Source organism: Branchiostoma floridae, unplaced genomic scaffold (genome assembly GCF_000003815.2).
Source record: "Branchiostoma floridae strain S238N-H82 unplaced genomic scaffold, Bfl_VNyyK Sc7u5tJ_1499, whole genome shotgun sequence".
NCBI classification, from domain to species: Eukaryota; Metazoa; Chordata; class Leptocardii; order Amphioxiformes; family Branchiostomatidae; genus Branchiostoma; species Branchiostoma floridae.
The window spans coordinates 346,734-352,733 of NW_023365732.1; the positions used below are offsets into that span (position 1 = coordinate 346,734).

Genomic DNA, 6,000 nt, shown 5'->3' on the forward strand with positions numbered 1-6,000 from the left:
CATGATTTTGAATCATAACACGATTTGTGGCCAAACTCAGCATTATTTATTGGATAAACATATCAACAATGACAGTTAGGATTTCTAAAGGGTAAACAGATAAATAACAGATATACAATTGTGGCCTTTTCTTATAAGCTATATAGCTAATGTTAATAGCATGATTGAACATTGGTCAACTGTCCTGTGTACAAGCTAATCAGTTACAAGCAGCTTTTATCATGGATGATATTTAAGAAAGTATTTTATCATCACACACTATCTAAACCTATCATCAGTCTCCGTCATTGTGCACTGACAAACAGGCTTTAGAAATTATATACAATATTTTTGCCATACACTATTTGCCCATCACATTTCATCTGCAATTAGCCCAGTCTCTACCAGACTCTGGCTTGGTCAAATACTAATAGGGGACTTGAGTAATAGGAGTGAACCAACTGGCAGGCAGATAACTGAATAGACTACAAAGGACAGAAATCCCATGGAAACTTATTTGTCCCTACTTGGACAAACTGACATGTCTGCTTGGAAGTTGGAGACTACAATAACTTAAGCACTCAGTTAAGAATTTGCAATGTACTTACTGTGTACTGTAACAGTTGTATCATATATTGTGTGCAACATCCAAACTATGCTGTCACTGTTAACAAATGTAAAAAGCAAAATGTGCAACTATGATCAAGATGAATGAAAGAAACAGTAACATGACACTGAAATGCAGTGCATTAATGACCTATGAAAGACTTATGTAACATTTAATGGGGCCTGTATTGTTTTACACTTTGCCAACATGATCCTATTACTAGTATTAGCATCATGGGATGCTACATGTTTATTCAAGCAACAATTCATCATTTTCGAAACTTCATAGATTGGGGAATTAATAAGTTCATAACAGATTAAAAACAACCCAGTGATCTGGCTAAGAAATCCATTTCCTTTGGAGAAGGGTGAGGGTCAGATGCATGTCAGGGCTCAAAATACCACCTGTATATGCAGGTACAAGCATATTGTATGGGACCTGTGTAGGTACAATGTAATTCTGACAATTATGTAAAATGTATCATAATCACACGGTTCATACAATCACACAACAGTGAAACACAATTTGCTTCATACTGGAAGTCTTCAAAGCTATGAAGATTTTAGTGGCCCTTAGGTTAACAGCAATCACATAAAAGAACAAAGTTGTTGTCAATAAAGATATTGAAATACAGATGAGTAAACTTTTAAAGTCCAGCCAAACTGTGAACACCTGAGTTACTAGTACATTCTGTGGAACTGCGTACAGACATCCTCTTGTCATCTATATTCAAGTCCACTGCTGCGAAGCACTCCTTGTAGGGTCCAAACAAGCACAGGCTGCCTTCTTCTGTGTCTGAATGCTGAACTTCTTGGCATGAGTTTGGAGTCCTTTGTGTGGTGAGTCAGTTCCTACATGATAAAACAAAAGTATCACAGAATGTAAATCTATGTGTGGAAATCTAGCCTATTTAAATTTGCAACTGAAGGGTAGTCCCCATGTGTACTGAAAATTGATAAATATAGAATACAACAACATGGTGTACCAGCCTGACTGGGTCAAGCGATCCGACCCGTGGGAGGGCTGGGACTGAGAGTAATGCCGAATACATTGTGTTGTATTTTTCATGTAAATTTCATGTCGTCATACCTGGGCCACGATATTGGTCGATACGGGTGTTCTGGACCGGGCAATGAAAAGCTGTATCACACAGGCTTCCATCGAACACTTCAAACGTACTCTACCCACACCGAGGGCGGCGTGGTCTAAAATTCGAATACCTGATTCAGACGTTATTATTGCTGCTGTAACTGTTTTTGTTCGAGGACACCAAATTTTTTTAAACTTCTGGCGCGTTTTGCATCGAAACTTGTGTTTTCTCAGGTAGGTATGTTACAAATAAAATAAAACATGGTGTATTTCACATCATCCTCGGTCCCACCCCTCCTACGGGTCGGATCACCTTCCGGCCTTCGGGTGATCCTGGTACCTTAGGTGATACAGAATACTCCGTGTTGTATTCTATACATGTATATCATATCCAGGTCGGAAAACTCCCAATTTAATTGCTAAACTACTCATAAAAAGGATAAAACTCGCTACATTGTTTCAACCTGCACGGTGCCAACAACTCTATTCTTTAAATAACATCAATTCGAGAAAAATTCGAACAAAAGAACTCCATTCGCTTGAGTTGAGTATGTTCTATTCAATTGATGGAAACCTGTCTAATACAAATAAAAAGCCTGTGTGATACGGAAAATCATCATCCGGTCTGGAACACCCCTATCAAATGTTATCAGGTATGACACAAATAAAAAATATATACACAGCAATCAAGGAACATGTCACACGATTTTGACATAACTGGGGTAGTTGTGCTTCGTCCCATCACAACAACTAACTAAAACCAGACTAAGCAGAATCATGATAACGGCCTGCCTCGGTAAACACTGAAGTGTGCCAATGATGATATTGGTCATGCAGGACTGTAGTTTTGAGGCTTACCTATGGAGTGTGTAGCAGCATTGAAGTACTCAGCAGCTAAACTTCTGGCTGATCCTTGCTTTACTTCTGGCTATCCACCCTCACAACTTGTGCTGCATGTCTGAAGGAGGTATCTACTGCAGCTGTACTGGAGGCATATAAAAAGGGAAATAATGACACAATCAGATCCAGCCATCCCTGAATTTAATACATACACACCGTGACTTAAATCCATACCTTAAATATAATAGTCATCAAATTAGTGACCAAACAACTGTCAGTTACTGAACAGTGTTCAAATTGTTAAAGGTTAGCCCTTGATAATAATAGTCACAACTAGATCGACAGCCTTGGCTGTGTGATGCCAGCCATGATTTGAACGAATACATGAATAAATATATTTAAATATGTATAGTACTAGTATAATCTATTAAATATAATCATTTGGAAGCATTAATTTAATCCTACTGGTTTCAAGTTTAACAGTATGTATGTGACTACAAATTAATTCTCTTATCAACGCACAATTATTCACCCATCAAGTGCTGTTGCTGTTTTGTATCATAAAACCAGATACTAAATGCCTGTTGTCCAATACATTTTCCTATTAAATGGGGGAGGGGGGCAGGTTAGTTGGAGACAAATTTGTTTCTAACGATTACATGTCAATAACAAAACAAGTGGGAAAAGCAAAAGCGAACCTACTTTTTGCTTAAAAAACGAAGCACACTGAAAGGCAAGCACAGTCTATATATTTTCTACTCACCGAAGTACACGTTGGATCCTGCGGGAGGGGTGCGCCGCCCAGGGTGGGAGGGGGGCGGCCGCCAAACGTACAACTAAAACATCATTCACGATAATTTTCCGTCCGTTTGAGCTTACACCATATTCCCCCTACACTCACAAGCCTCTCCCAAATTGCTGACCGACCATAGCAGACTCCTTGTGCCATTTGTAGCGTAGAAAGCGATACGTAAAACCCCGTAGTCATGTCTGATCTCATATCTCGTAACGACTTTTTGTAATTGTCCCGCCCGGCGCATGGTGCGCATGCGTTTCCGACGGTCCAATCAGATCGTTGTATTTCTGTGGCCTTTAGGATGTTGACCCTGAGGTCAGAAGTTGACCTTTTAGGACCCAATACAGCATGAAGTCCATGAGGGACATTTGTGACACAATGTGTAAAGCTTATAAGGCCTTCCTTCCTTGGTTAGATTCAAGTTTGCTTTACAGCATCTGTTTAAAGATTGACCTGTTATCTTTTGGATTTTTCACTGTAGATTTTAGAGTTGTTTTAACTAAAAGCTGTGACCTTTGTTATTTATCACAAACTGTGTAGCATATAAATACATAAGATCTGTGATTGTGAACTGTCTTGAGTTTTAACTGAAGCATTTTTCTTCATAAATATATAAGGGGCCCGTTATGTAATTCTAAGTATGGTAAACAATCATGGTAAAATACTTATTAATAGAGACTCATTCATGAATGAACTACACCTACAATTTCACTCAAGGCCTAAAAAGCTAGTCGACTGGTAATGATGACTGTGTTCAACTTTTATGCTCTGTCCCCAATACTATTATCTCAGGGCGGTGAGGACGTGTTCTATACCCTTTGGGTGCCCCCAACCTGACATAACTCTTATCTCAGGGCAGTGAGGTGTTCTGTACACTGTGGGTACCCTCGCCCTGGGATAACTCTTATCTCAGGGCGGTGTGGTGTTCTGTACACTGTGGGTACCCTCGCCCTGGGATAACTCTTATCTCAGGGCGGTGTGGTGTTCTGTACACTGTGGGTACCACCGCCCAGGGATAACTCTTATCTCAGGGCGGTGGTGTGTTCTGTATACTGCGAGTACCCTCGCCCTGACATAACTCTTATCTCAGAGCGGTGGGGTGTTCTGTACACTGTGGGTACCACCGCACCCCTATATAAGGCCTTATACCAGGGTCCATCCCTGACAATGTAATACATGCACCCCTATAGAAGGCCTTATACCAGGGTCCATCCCTAACAATGTAACACATGTACCCCTATAACTCTTATCTCAGGGCGGTGTGGTGTTCTGTACACTGTGGGTACCCTCGCCCTGGGATAACTCTTGTCTCAGGGCGGTGTGGTGTTCTGTACACTGTGGGTACCCTCGCCCTGGGATAACTCTTATCTCAGGGCGGTGTGGTGTTCTGTACACTGTGGGTACCCTCGCCCTGGGATAACTCTTATCTCAGGGCGGTGTGGTGTTCTGTACACTGTGGGTACCCTCGCCCTGGGATAACTCTTACCTCAGGGCGGTGTGGTGTTCTGTACACTGTGGGTACCCTCGCCCTGGGATAACTCTTATCTCAGGGCGGTGTGGTGTTCTGTACACTGTGGGTACCCTCGCCCTGGGATAACTCTTATCTCAGGGCGGTGTGGTGTTCTGTACACTGTGGGTACCCTCGCCCTGGGATAACTCTTATCTCAGGGCGGTGTGGTGTTCTGTACACTGTGGGTACCCTCGCCCTGGGATAACTTTTATCTCAGGGCGGTGTGGTGTTCTGTACACTGTGGGTACCCTCGCCCTGGGATAACTCTTATCTCAGGGCGGTGTGGTGTTCTGTACACTGTGGGTACCCTCGCCCTGGGATAACTCTTATCTCAGGGCGGTGTGGTGTTCTGTACACTGTGGGTACCCTCGCCCTGGGATAACTCTTATCTCAGGGCGGTGTGGTGTTCTGTACACTGTGGGTACCCTCGCCCTGGGATAACTTTTATCTCAGGGCGGTGTGGTGTTCTGTGCACTGTGGGTACCCTCGCCCTGGGATAACTCTTATCTCAGGGCGGTGTGGTGTTCTGTGCACTGTGGGTACCCTCGCCCTGGGATAACTCTTATCTCAGGGCGGTGTGGTGTTCTGTACACTGTGGGTACCCTCGCCCTGGGATAACTCTTATCTCAGGGCGGTGTGGTGTTCTGTACACTGTGGGTACCCCCATCCTGACATAACTCTTATCTCAGGGCAGTGAGGTGTTCTGTACACTGTGGGTACCCTCGCCCTGGGATAACTCTTATCTCAGGGCGGTGTGGTGTTCTGTACACTGTGGGTACTCTCGCCCTGGGATAACTCTTATCTCAGGGCGGTGTGGTGTTCTGTACACTGTGGGTACCCTCGCCCTGGGATAACTCTTATCTCAGGGCGGTGTGGTGTTCTGTACACTGTGGGTTACCCTCGCCCTGGGATAACTCTTATCTCAGGGCGGTGTGGTGTTCTGTACACTGTGGGTACCCTCGCCCTGGGATAACTCTTATCTCAGGGCGGTGTGGTGTTCTGTACACTGTGGGTACCCTCGCCCTGGGATAACTCTTATCTCAGGGCGGTGTGGTGTTCTGTACACTGTGGGTACCCTCGCCCTGGGATAACTCTTATCTCAGGGCGGTGTGGTGTTCTGTACACTGTGGGTACCCTCGCCCTGGGATAAACTCTTATCTCAGGGCGGTGTGGTGTTCT

The 6,000-nt window shown here is 43.9% G+C and overlaps 1 long non-coding RNA gene across 4 annotated transcripts; it reads right to left on the reverse strand.

Annotated features, from left to right (window-relative positions):
- Nucleotides 1-23: 23 nt before the first annotated feature.
- LOC118407923 lies at nucleotides 24-4,165 on the reverse strand. Of its 4 annotated transcripts, none has more exons than XR_004830216.1 (3): nucleotides 3,038-4,165; nucleotides 2,534-2,660; nucleotides 24-1,437 (listed from the first exon to the last, which is right to left on the reverse strand). It is a non-coding gene; the product is annotated as an uncharacterized LOC118407923 (long non-coding RNA). The 4 variants fall into 4 exon arrangements; XR_004830217.1 differs by having other exon boundaries at nucleotides 2,534-2,655; nucleotides 3,038-4,163; XR_004830215.1 differs by having other exon boundaries at nucleotides 3,279-3,568.
- Between the last annotated feature and the right edge of the window lie 1,835 nt (nucleotides 4,166-6,000).